Below are 13,881 nucleotides of genomic sequence, written 5' to 3'. Positions count from 1 at the left end.
CAACCTTCAAATTGAGGTTAAAATCTAAAATGTCCTGTTAGGACAGCCCATCACTGAATGGACAAACTACGTTAGAGAGCTCCTCATGTAATGTTGGGCTACCTCATGAATGTTTCTGTGGAGGAAAGATCACTCGTTTTGAGGTCAGGCTGTCTTGGCTGGAAACCCAGATTTGAAAGGTGCAGTTTCTGTGAATCTGGGAAAACTGGCAAATCTGTGCAGAAGTGGGATAAAGCAATGCTTCCCTGGAAGGACTGCTGTGAAGGTGACATAAAACTCCTCGAAGAGGCATCAGTGCAAATTAGGTCCTGAACGAGGGTGAATCCCTGAGTATCACACAGGTGGCGTTCTGACCGTGGTCCAATGTGTAGGAGTTCCAGAATGGGTGCAGAAGGGCAAGCAAAAGGATGGGAGGGTGAGCGGAAGACTCAAGTAAATAGATCTCTGTGTCGTTTCCAAATTGCTGCTGGGTTTTTTGTTTGTTTGTTTGTTTTTCAAATTTTTCAGAATTTTTTCTTGGAAAAAATTCAATAATTTTTTTTCTTCAAAGAATTTTCCCTTAGGTAAACTCAAATATTTTAAAGTTGAATTGGTGAGAAGCTAAATCTCTCCTAAACCGAAACAAGTGAATTTTTTTTTCTTATTTCTCTAGGTCTGTCTAATAGGCAATCAGCTAGCTAACTGATTAGTTTACTAACCAGTTAAAAATATTATAGATTCAATTTCCATTAGGAAACAACAAAAAAAAATTACAAACCAATGATGATTCCATTCAGTGCCAAACCCCAGTATTACAATTTGAACCTGAGAGGAATTTCTTCTTTCTCCCGCAGATGTGGTCCTTTGTGAAAAGGTAAGATACCAGCCAGTCCACTAGGAAATGTCATGACACAAAGGTTTTGAGAGGATCTTTCCTAGTCATTGAGGTCTGTTATGTGGTCTGGGAGGCATCCCAGCTGACCCGGGGCAGAGATTCCTCAGCAGGGGCCACTGCCTCTCATTTGGTTCATTAGATCCCTCAGGCTCTCTTCATGGGGAGTGAGAAGGTACTCTAGAAAGTTCTTCCTGCCCACCTCTGCCTCCTTTACTTGACACATCTCAGGCAGAAAAAATGTGTGCAAAAACATGGAAGCAGGACCCAAGCTGCTGTACTCCAGAAAGAGAGAGTCCCTAGTCTGTTCCCGGCACTGCACTGTCAGCCACACAGGCATCAACGCCTTCTGGGTCTCGCACCAGGGATCCCTCACACGGGCACCTGGAGGGAAGTCCTTTCATTCTTCTCATTTTACTGATTTAAAACTTGGAGCTGAGAGGGAGTGAATAACTCGAACCAAATGACAGTTCTGGGAGGCCTGGATCCTGAGGTTAGCAAATGTGGATTAAGTCACCTCGGGATGGGAGCAGGGGTTAGAAGAATGAGAAAGCCATTACCCCTGATCCTGATTTCAAGACGATCCCAGCCTGGGTCAGCTAGTTCAAACTCTTCTTTCCCATCAAGGAACATACGATGGATTCATCGATACCACAGGTATTTCTTGAGCACTGACTTGTCCCAATCACTGATCCAGACACAGGGGGCTGAGAGGACAGCTGCAAAGCCTGTGCTCTTTCCCATGAGCCACAGGGTCCCTTGCCTATGCAGAGAAACACAGCAGCACGTTTGTACAATTAAAAGACCATTTTACAGAGTTGGCACTGGATATTTCTAATCTATTTAAAAATGTAAACCATTCCCAGGTTCCCGCACTTTACGCCTGTGAACCATATGTGGGATTCAGTGTGTGACCTGTGGATTTGCTGTGGTAGGGATTGGGGAAAGGACATAAACCAACCCATGCAATTTCCGGGGCTAACAACTAAGCCAGGGATGGCCACTCCAGGGGGCTTCCAAGGCAAGGTGTGACTAAAGATGAGTGCATGCCAGCCTTCAAAAAAAAAAAAATGAGAGCATCCAGATAGAGGAACTAGGACAAGTAAGAGGCAAGCTCTGTGTGGTGGGTGGCCAGTGCGGAGCAAGGGGACCCGTGGTTGATTTAAACTGCTGAAGAAGAGACCCTGACTCAGAGAATGGCCCAGGAAGTCCCTGGGACCTCTACGGTCTTCTATATGCCCAAGTTAAAGAAGTTGTCTGTGCTATATGGTTGCTCCCCCTTGGCCCTGTTGACATTTGGGGCTAGATCCTTCTTTGTGGGGGGCTGTCCTGTGTATTGTAGGGTGTTCAGCAGCAGCCCTGGCCCCTACCCACTAGATGCCAGTAGTAGTCCCTCCTCCGGTTGTGACAACGGAAAATATCTCCAGGTATTGTCAAATGTCCCCTGGGGGCAAAATTGCCATGGGTTGAGAACACTGCTCTAGGCAAAAGGCTGCAAGCATACAGGGGCAGCCTGTGACTAGAGGCCTCAGCAGGAAACAGCCTAGAGAAGTCACTTGGGGCCTGCTGCAGTGCTTCCAGCCTCAGGGGCAATGCCTGGCACACAGTAGGTCCTCAGCAAACTAGTGCCAAGCCTCGGTTGTACAACAGGGCTGTTGCAAGATACTCAAAGGATCTAGTTGTCAAATTGCTCTGCACTGGGCAGGGCTAGGGCCCTGTCAGGCCACCGTCCCTTGGCCTGGGAGGTCACCACTTCCGGCCAGGCAATGCTGGGTGGCTGTTTATCTGTGTGTCCACAGCTGCCAACCAGGCATATTAAAGGCCATGAAATAAGGATGAGGCCTAGGAGGGGTAATTAAAGCCACGATGACATTGATCTGCTGAGATTTCTGAGAGAGCCCAGAGCACACAGGGTGACTCTCCATCTTACCTCATGCAGGCCCAGCCTGATTGGCCCCCTGGGGATTGCCGAGGCCGTGGAACCTCACCTGTGGCTGGGAGACTCCCAGGGCAGAGCCAGGCTGTCTTCAGAAGCTGTGCAAAACAGGAGGCCTGGGCCTGGGGGGCAGCCCAGCTGCTGCGCTTTGCCCTGAGAAGGCAGGAGCAGGCCGATCTATTCAAGACACAGGTCCCCATTCTCAAAGGTCTCAAAGGTTAACTCTTCCCCTCCTGGGCCCAGAGACTCAGTCAGGTGAGAACCTGAGATGCTCCAGGGCCATGTCATCTGCAGGGCAAGGCCGTCTTTGCACATTGGTCCAGATGCCCACAAAAAGATTGCAGTCTGGATGCAAATTAAGTCAACAGTTAATCCTTGACCCTCTACCCTGAGCTAGGAAGGTTGCTTAGTTATAAAAATAGGGACATCTAATATTTTCTTGCAATAGTCTTTGTGAAGATGGACACTTTGATCAGAACAATAATTGTGTTTCTACTGTTATAGCTACCGATCAGTGTTTGTTTCTTTGTTGTCGTTTTAGCTTCAGTTTTACAATTAGCACAGTGAGTGAAATTAATTAATGTATGTTCAGAGTCAGAAAGAACCAACATTGGCTTTGGTTTTACCTATGACTTGGGCAAATCATTTTGTGTCTTCATCTCTCTATTGATAAATGGAGATAAAAGTAATCAATGCCATAGATCGGAAAGGATCAAATGAAATGATTGCAAACTCATGAGCTTGGGAAGTCTTAGTTCATTTGCTACTTTGCTATATGTTAGATTCTTTCTTATACTTAAGATTATTACATCCTCACAGTCCTGTGAAGTGGTCATCAGCCACGCACTTTACAGATGAGGAAACTGAGGCAACAAATCCTTTCTGAGCTATGATTCCATATGAGGAGACTCCACACCCACCCCATCTCAGAGGGGATTACTGAGGTGCTCACGCTGCAGGAAGCCCAAGTTATTTTTTGTCTTCCAGCTGCTAAAATCAGACAAGTAGAAGGCAGGTGCCCTGCCTCGAAGCCTGCGATTGCCTTCCTTCCTGCCTGCCCATGAACTGGCATGCACTGTACTTCGTTACATCATTGCAGCTTCTGGTCTTCCTTTGTGAAAACCTGGTCTGTTTTTTGCCCTCTTCCTTCGCCACACTGGTGGGGGATGGGAGCTCCCCCTCTGATCTTTGCACTGTAAAGGAAGTAGCAACCCTATCAGATGGGAGGAGGGAGAAGTTTTCTTGGGGCCTAGAAAAAAAAATAGCCCATCTCCCACACGAGTGGGGCACCTGTGGTGAGATCGCCGGTCTAAATATAAAGAGATTTTTTTTTTCTCATGAGCTGTCTTGAGTAGGGTGAAAGATTCTTCCAGAATTTTGGAGAAGATGTTCCTTATTAAAGTCCTAGAAAAAACCCTGTCTCTTATGATCTCCACCTTACTCTGAATTAAAGTCCTAGAAAAATCCCTGTCTCCTGTGAATGCTACCTGACTCTACCCTCTGTGTTTCTAAAGAGGGTGGTGCATGAACTTTTAAGAGTAGAGAGCTGTGCACTGACTGGAGGGTGGGAACCGTACATCCGAACACTGCTTTGCATTAAATGTACTGCATTGCAAAGACCCTGATTAGAGAAAGGCTTGGAGAAATGAGTTACCAATTATTGAATGCCCAGGATCTGTGTGTCGGCTTATTTAATATAGGTTTAATGTGATTGCCATGAAGCCTCTTCTGGGTAACAGCAATCACAGGCAACATTTAGGGAACACTTACCGTACCTCAGCCCCTGGGCTGATCTTTTATTCAGGCCAAGTTGCCTCCCTAAGAAGAGTTCAGGATGACTGCTGTGCACATTGAGGTTGGGTAACACACCCATGAGGGCATCGCCCCAAATTAAACCTGGCCAGGCTGACAGCAGTCTGCCCTCAAGTACTTGGTTGAAGAATGCTCTCTCCTTTCCATGCATGCCCTACTTGTGAACAACACCTAACTGATAAAGTGAAACTATGTGTGATTCTTGGTTGCCACATGTGTGGTCTGCCTATGGAAAAGAAGAAAGACCTTCTCTTGAGACTTATTCTGTTCCAGCCCATAATCTTATAGTCGTGATTCCAAAAAAGGTTTGCAAAACCAAAAGTAGTTTTTATCATTTATCTGGTGGTAAAACCTGACCTGAATTGATACAACTAATATAAGCCTATTTATAGTCTTTATTTTTCCCATGTAATGTGAACAGTCATTTATTTCACTGCAAAAATACTGTGTTCTATCCCTAGGTGCTGTCCTAGACTCCTCTTCGTCATGCTGTATAAATATGTAATTATGAGACATATTAATTATTTTAAATGTATCAAATTCTGATTTCTAAAATACATGTGGTTTCAAAGGTTTCTGAAAATGGATTGTGGGCCTGCAAACCAAACCTGTAGTCCCACTTTGAAGATGTATCCTGTATACACCCTTGGGTAATCACAATTATAGGGGTCAGAGAGATCTATCAACCTCAGCCCTAATTCTTATTGGTGAAACTAAAGTCTGTGGCATCCTCAGCCACATTGGAACCCATTAGAGCCTCAGATTGCCCAGTTACGAAAAGGAAAACAGCAGCATCTTCCTTGCAAGTTTTCTGTGAGATTATGTATGTAAGGATTATTCATGTATTGGCCACTGGGACACTCTAAGGTTGTCCATATTTTCAGATGTTCTTTGTAATGATTTTCAGAGTCAGGCATAAAGATGTTGTAAAATTTTCACCTCTTTCAAGTTTGCTGTCCTGTGCTTGGAGTAGGACATGGCCCCTAGGAGCTTGGGGCTAGGGAGGAGGTAACAGCCCATGAAGATCTGCCTAGGTCAGGGCAATTAGCAGGAGACAAGACCTTCTCAGCATTAATTAGCTGTCTCTGCCCTGGTGCTACAGAGGATTTCCAGGCCTCTGGAGAGCCCTCAGGGATGTTGCCACTCACAGAGGAGCTCAGCTCTGACCATGAGAGCTGAGTAAATAGGATGAAGCTTGGCTTCCAAAGGGCCAGGTGCTGATGCAAGAAGGATCTCCCTGTGCACAGGTGAGAGGCAGAATCTGGAAGGACGAAGCGCGGACAATGGCTGGAAGGACTGGGCCTGGCGCCCACATGCTCAGCCTCGCTGTTTCCACTCTGATGGCTAGTCTTTCTCCCCTCTGTTTTTTTCTCTCTCTTGGTTTCTTCTTTGATCTCTCTGTTTGTCTCCTGCATTGGGCCTCTCTCTAACCTGCCTCCTTCCACATGTCTCTGTCTACAACCTTGTGGTTTGGTCCCCGCCGGCCACTCTCTAGGCCTTTCTCCCTGTCTCTTTGGCTGTCTCTTCTCACATGCATTCTCCAGGGCATTGTACCCTCAGATCATAAAAGCTTAAGTCACATGGCGGCTAATGGTCCCTACTCTTCCACTGAGCCCATGGTTCTGTCCAAAGAGAAGGTGATTCATACAGCGCAGGATAGCTGGCATTTTCTGGGTGACTGTTCTATTATATTTCAAACAGAAATACTTATTCAATAGATATTTATGGTGCACCTACCACCTGCCAGGCACTGTGGATGCAATAGTGAACAAGAGAGGAAGTCTTCGCTCTAATGGTGGACTGGGGAAAGGCATTATGTAGAGACATAAATGAGACCTGGCATTTCAGAAGGTGATAAGTGCTCTGAAGAAAAATAAAGGCAGATGAGGGGATAGAAAATGCTAGGGGTAAGGGAGAATGATCACTGACAAGGGAGCTTTGAGGTGTCCTGAGCGAAGTGACAAAGAAGGTGCATTGTTAACCGGGGAAGAGCTTCCCAGACCGAGGAAAAGAGAAAGTGCAAAGACCCTGTGGCAGAAACATGCTGGGTGTATTTAAAGATTATCCAAGAGTACACAAGATAATAGAATAAAGGGTCAGAGAAGCTGAATATTTTCCCATCTGATCTGATCTTTGCAATCTTTCTTCTGGAGAGAGGTCATTAGCCAAATGTGGAACAGAAAATAGAAATCGTTGACTGCAAATCACAGAAATTTCTAGTTAGTTACTAAGCTGAGATTCTAACGAAAACCTACAAAGAACAAACTGCCTTCCACAAGGCTTTCCTGGAGCTGGGGGACTTAGAATGAAGCTGTAAGCACCAGTCAGCTATTAGGATCTTATTTAAATGGAGTGGCATAGGGACAGAGCAACAGTCCCAGCTTCCAAAGTCAGGAACAGTTACCACAAATGACAATCCTGAAAACTTGAGCTTCTAGGAGGAAGCAAGAAACAGCATGAGGATAGGTTGAAATCTGAGTCCCAAAACAATTGATCACTCACAACTAAGGAAACTAAGGCTCAGACACATCAAGCAACTCATCCAAGGCCCACAGCCTGTGAGCGATGAGATCCAAATTCAAATCCTTTCCCCTCACCGTGTTGCATGGTACTAGTGTACAAGTGTAAAATGAGATTGAAAGATTCAAGCAAAAGGATGCCAGGGAAAAATATCATTTTTCTCCTAGTATTTTAAACATGCCTTTAATTTGGGTTGAATGGATTTGTGAATGATCAGCAATAGCATTTCATTGAAAAAAACTATTTTCCACCAAGAAAAAATAAAAAAGGTATTTTAACCTCCCACCCAATTCATTTTCTAAAAAGAGTGAAACGTGATTTTGAAAGAGAATTACATACATCGATATCGCATGAGTGGGAAGCAGAAGCCGTCAATGAATCATCTCCTTTCTACAACTCTCAAATCAATCCAGACACATGTCAGGTTGATGTCCATGGTGTGGGACCACTCCCCTGATTGGATCCTCACTTAAGGTGTGTTGGGATAAGGGAGAGAGGAGAGTTTCTGGCACCTTCATCTTCAATCACAATGAGTATCCATGATAAACTCAGCCATAGAAATGTTCATTCACAATTTATTGTTTTATTCTTTCTCTTCCTTCCACTTTTGCTCATTAAACAATTTACTGTGTACCTACTGGGTATTGAGCCCCTTGCTACCTATGGAGCATCCAAAGACCAATAAAATACAGTCTCTGCATTTTCTTGAATTGGGTTTATTTATGAGAGACAAGCCTGGGTTCCTTTCCTTGGGGGAACTCACATTCTAGTGGCAGCTGGACAACTGAAGACACCAGAATCCAGCCTGAGGTAAGGGTCAAGTCAAAGGTAGGATGGGAGGAGTAGAGGCTCTGTACCAGGGACCTGAAGACATGAGTAGGGGAAAGGTTTTACTTGTCTCCAAGCCCCAGTGGGCTGCCTTGGGGTGGAGGGGTACAGTCTTGGTCTGTGGGACTCAGGTGGGTCGGAGCAGGACAGAGGGACCAGATGACAGAGCATAGTGTTTGTCAGAGGGGATGCAAGAAAGGACACATGCATTGCTCTTTGCATGGAAATATTGATTATTTGAGACTCTGAAACCCAGACTGAGTCACATCCTCTGGTAGGAAAGCCCCTGCCCCAGTCCCTCCCTGGGGTTCAGCCAAAACACTGGAAACAGGCGAGGGGCCCCAGCACAGTAATCACACTGCTAGGATTTTTGTTCTGACCAGGTGTGCCCCATACAGGCCACTGAAGTTGTATTCTGACTCCTGGGGCTTTCTAAAGACTTGAAAACCAGATTTACCTACAGGTGAGACTGCTATGGAGTACACGGATCACAGTAACACACTGCTGTGCGAAGATCAGAAGAATGGTCAGGTTCTGGTCTCTAGTGTCCAGTTAGATATGAGGCTTTGGGCAAATCGCATAACCATTCTAAGTCCAATCTTAGTTCTCCCTGAATAGAGGACCATTACTCACTCCACCTAAGTGCTATTAAAAATGAGTCGGGGTATGTTCAAACACTTAGTAATCTGTCATATATATTATAAATATGAAAAAGTAGCATCATTTTAAGAATGTATTGACCTAGTCACACCTAATATATATGTTCATGAGCATAAATAACATTTGGATATCTATAGGCAGTGTTATATATGCCGGTATATGCAATTGGATTTAAAATGGGTCTTGAAGTACTATTTTCACTCTCGTAGCTTTCTGATGGCCCTGGAATCAAATTAGTCAAAGGCTATGATTGCCACGGGGAAAGATAATTTTAGGAATGATAAGAATTGCAATATCAGTTAGTACCGGCTTGTTAATGAAACTTCAAAGTTGAAACCAAAGTGGGATCTGCAGATTGCTCCAGAGAAAAAGTCCTGTGGTTCTGCAAATCTTCTTTCTGTCTTTAATGAACGCTTAACCTCCCTGCACTTCAACTTGGGCATCATGGCCAGTAGTCAATTTTCACTCTAGTTCATGTATTTTTTTTTTCCTTTTAATCCTGAAAATCTGTAGCCACGTCGTCAACTCCTTCTTAATTATACCATATTCTTTACATCTGTCCTGCTAAATAACTCTAATTGAAATAGCACCGGCGTGAATTTTTGTAATGTTCCCCCCAAGACATCCCGAAAGTGACTCACGAGAAAACAGACTGAAGTCACAGCTGGAAGCACGTCAAGGATCATTTCCATTTTTACATGATTAATTTGAATTTAATATCTTAAATCAAAACCTGATTAATTTAAATAAAATTTTGATGGTGCCCTGCTTCTAATATACATTGCAGTAATTAGATTCGGCTTAATGTGAGTTTTTTTTACATAATTAAAAAAAAGGAGGAAGTGAAGTGTAACAATGCAATGTTGATACAAATCTGTCTAAATATATATAGGGGACTGCGGTTCTGGACATTAGTCAGGTAAAGAGAGGATAGCTAATTGAAAGGACTTTAGTAAGCCAAGAATAAGCGTGACTATTCGGGCCTCTTCCCATATCTATAGCAAAACATCTCATTCTATGATCAAAAGCAGAAAAACTTTTTGTTCCAAGCAGGTGATACCCACAGTGGACCATAACACCAAGAAGCAAAGTATGGACTTGATGCTATCTCCAAGCGCAAAGGTTCATTTTCTCCACTTGTCAGACACGGATAGAGACCCCCTATGTCCATGGGTCCTGGACAGAACAGGTGCCGACATTGCAGACTGACATGAGCATCAGCTCCAGTTAAGCAGGGACACTGTATGGACTCTTGCTAGCCCCTATCCTTGTAGACATAGCCTCTGGGCCAACCCCAGAGGAGCTTGATTTGCACAACCTGCCCCACTTGAGAAAACGAAATGAATCCAGGGGTTGTTACAAGCTTTCCCCCAAATCTAGACTTCTGTTTAGCCCAATTCCATATACTATGAGGTCCCCTAGAAATAAACATTCATATCCAGACACCATGACTGAGTGATCATATTCCAAAGAGATCTAGCCCAAAGTTCTTATTGTATAATCAAAAGGAAGCAACCTGATCAAAAGAGTCCACCCCCTTACCAACACAGATTCTGAACAATTTTTTTCTAAACCAAGTCTTGACCCTAATTTGCCTAGTGACCCTAGACAAGAAGGTCACCCACAACGGAAAGTACTTGTCCGTGAGGAACTCACTCCACCGACCCCAGCCTAGAGAAGGAAGGCTCAGAGATCCTCCCTGAACCAGAGACCTGAGGTTGCTGAGCTGAGCCATATACCAGGTTTCTAAGGTGGGCGCATCTGATGGAAGGGTCCCCAGTGGCTTCAGCCAAAGCCACTGTTCTCAGTGAGCTCCAGGGCCCATTCTTCACTAGCTTAGGATGTTTATGGACTTCTGTGAAACTCAGAACCAATAATGCTGAAGGAGGCACATGACCTGATGACACAGCAGAGCACAGATAGAGACCGACACCTTTATTTTACATTCCATGTTTCAATGAGGTCATGCAGTATTTGTCTTTCTGGGTCCAGCTTATTTCGCTTAATATAATGTCTTCCACGTTCCAGGCCCCTCCACTTTGTCTGACCACACACACATGCACACACGAATCCTAACTATGGGAAGTGATAGATGTATTAATTAGCTTGATTGTGGTGGTTATTTCACAGGCATACATATACTGAATCATCAAGTCATACCCTTTCGATGTATGCAATAAAATTTTTAAAAAGAGCCCAGTGTCTCTTACTTTTATTTCTTATTAATTTAGTGTGTTTGTTTTGTTTTGTTTTGTTTGTTTTGTTTTAAGACAGAGTCTCGCTCTGTCGCCCAGGCTGGAAAGCAGTGGCACAATCTCGGCTCACTGCAACCTCTGTCTCCAGGGTTCAACCGATTCTCCTGTCTCAGCCTCCAGAGTAGCTGGAATTACAGGCACCCACCACCACTCCCGGCAAATTTTTGTGTTTTTAGTAGAGATGTGGTTTCGCCATGTTGGCTAGGCTGGTCTCAAACCCCTGACCTCAAGTAATCTGCCTGCCTCTGCCTCCCAAAGTGCTGGGATTACCGGTGTGAGCCATCGCACCTGGCCTATTTATTAAATTTTAATTTAATTTAATAAACTTTTAATTAAATTTTTAGAATTAAAATTTTGGAACTTTTGGAATCGCCTGAGGAAAACAATTAAATACCGTGGTATACGCATATACACAGAATAGTTTGCTTGTAATGGTAACAATTGCTATTATTGTACCACCTTAAATGTAAAATTTGCTCCAAATTAATCAATGATGTTTATTAGCTGCCTTCTATATGCATAATATTATGTACAGAGTAGTTTACACTCAGGTCTTCATAACTTAGAAACTGCAAAATAATGCTCTATACTGTAAAATCACTCATACCACTGAGACTTATTACATTTCCCTTCTTCCTTCTTTCCTCTCCCTTCTTCCTTCTTTCCTCTGTCTCCCCTCCTTTCCTTCTGCTGTCCTTCCTTTCCTTACTCCCTCCCTCCCTTTCCTCTTTCCTTCCTCCCTCCTTCGCTCTTTTCCTTCTTTTTTTTTTTTTTTTTTTTTTTGAGATGGAGTCTCGCTCTGTCACCCAGGCTGGAGTGCAGTGGCGCGATCTCTGTTCACTGCAAGCTTCGCCTCCCAGGTTCACACCATTCTCCTGCCTCAGCCTCCCGAGTAGAGTAGCTGGTACTACAGGTGCCCTCCACAATGCCCAGCTAATTTTTTTGTATTTTTAGTAGAGACGGGGTTTCACCGTGTTAGCCAGGATGGTCTTGATCTCCCGACCTCGTGATCCGCCCGTCTCGGCCTCCCAAAGTGCTGGGATTACAGGCGTGAGCCACCGTGCCCGGCCTTCTTTCTTTCCTTCTTCCTTCATTTATTTATTCCAACAATGCAGTGCCCTAAACGCTATTCCCTGAATGTTTGTCCAGGCACCTTACTCTCCACAGGGCTTCAAAAAAGAGAGAAATTAACACAGGGCATGCATGTCTCTGAGGGTGAGGACACAGGGGCCTGGAAAGGTGATTGAGGAAGACACTCACCAACATTTCTGTCTAATTTTAACTGGCCAAGGTTCACATTCAGTTTAGTTTCTATCATTTAATTTTTCCTCAAAGGGTTTGATTTCAGTCCTCCACTGCGAGTTTTAGCCAGGAGCATGACGTTTGAGAGTCATTTAGAACACAGCTGTGCCTTGTATCACGAAAGGGAGTGGAATCTTAATCTCGCACGCATTTGCACAGCTTAGTGTATGTAAGGGAGACTGTTTAGTCATTTGCTTTGAGCCAAAATGGACAGAACATACTTGAAAGTCACTTTCAGACTTCCCTGTGGATTCCCTGTGGCGTCTGCACTATGGAGTTACTGTAGCTGTCTACACTACTACTAATAATTATTATAATTGTGATAACTGTTTCCAAATTCTGACACCTACATATGTTGCATACTGTGCTCACAATTTCCACACAACATCCCTGCGTAATGTGCATTGTTCAAACCATTTGATAAACTTGGAAACTGAGCCTCCTGGAAATAAACAACATCACTGGGTTCCCACACTGGTTGGAACCAGAATCCAAGCTCAGCCTTGTGTACCCCTTGTTGTGCAGCTGGGCCCCCTCTGTCAATCCAGGTACACAGATAATTGGCCATTCCCTTTCCTGGAGGCCAGGGCACACTGACTCCTCTGCAAACGTGCACCTTTGAAAGGACTTTGGTGAAGATCAGCCGGCCTGTGCCTCACCAGCCTAGGCATCTTCTGACGCATCACTTGACAGAGAAAAAGAACTCAAATAAGGGATTCAAGGAAATCGCTGATTTATTATTTATCACAAAAGGTCTAACACAATGACTTTCTAATCTGACAGCCGGGACTTTTGATGACAATCAACAATTTAATTTCTTTCTAAATTTAGATTTTTCCCTTTTCTGCATCAAACACCAAAGCTGGCTAAAAATAGTCGCACAGTGAATGCTAGAGGGGAGAATTTTACCTCTTACGTTTTTTTCTTACTTTTTTTAATGTCAAAGTTAAAGTCAAAACAAAATTAATCAGGAGGGGTTATCTATAATGAATCACCAAGCAGCTCAGGAGAAAAGGGTAGGGGGGAAGATATCTTTGCCAGCAGCCGAAGGAATGTTCTTTCAAAGAGTCACATTAGACTCTAGGCTCCATGAGAAAGATTGCAGATCTTCCATATTCAGCAGCACAAATCAAAACTCTTCAGCGCTAGTTTAACTTTCCTTTTTTTTATTATAAAGCAGCGGGGGTTGGGATTTGTATGGGCTGTGATTTAAATGGTTAATTGAAAGGAAGCCGTGGTGAGCCGTTTCTGGCTACAATATTACTGAGACAATCTTATCTGAGCTTACAGAGTTATTTCCAATTTGTAAATGCTGTATGCATTTCTACCAGATAAAACATTTAAAAATCCCAGACCTGAGTAAAGTGACCTTGCTGTTCTAGAGCCTTCCACACCTGCCCCTTTCTGCCTCTCTACCTCCTCCTGTTCTGATGTCCCCCCACCCCCTACCCCCACTCCTCCCCTTTCCTGTCTCTGCTGGGAAGTCAGGTCACTACTCAAGCCTCCCCCTTAGGCAAATAAACTTAGTCATCAAGTGGTGGAATGAAGTGTAGTCTTGTCTGTAAGACTCATACTCATTGGACAGAGGAGAAAACTGAGGGTCAGAGAGGGCCAGTGACTCACTGAGGTCTTGCAATGAGAGAGTAACATTGTTGGGACCAGAATTCAGGCTTTGTCCCTCCTAAGCCCAAAGTCCT

The 13,881-nt window shown here is 44.2% G+C and overlaps 1 long non-coding RNA gene across 1 annotated transcript; it reads right to left on the bottom strand.

Annotated features, from left to right (window-relative positions):
* Positions 1 to 678: 678 nt before the first annotated feature.
* On the bottom strand, positions 679 to 6,879 carry LOC110743833. Its single transcript, XR_002523518.2, has 2 exons — positions 2,860 to 6,879; positions 679 to 1,634 (listed from the first exon to the last, which is right to left on the bottom strand). It is a non-coding gene; the product is annotated as an uncharacterized LOC110743833 (long non-coding RNA).
* Between the last annotated feature and the right edge of the window lie 7,002 nt (positions 6,880 to 13,881).

This window comes from Papio anubis, chromosome 7, assembly GCF_008728515.1.
Source record: "Papio anubis isolate 15944 chromosome 7, Panubis1.0, whole genome shotgun sequence".
Lineage (NCBI taxonomy): Eukaryota > Metazoa > Chordata > Mammalia > Primates > Cercopithecidae > Papio > Papio anubis.
Note: the sequence above shows the minus strand (reverse complement) of the source record. Positions and strands in the feature narration are given on the sequence as shown.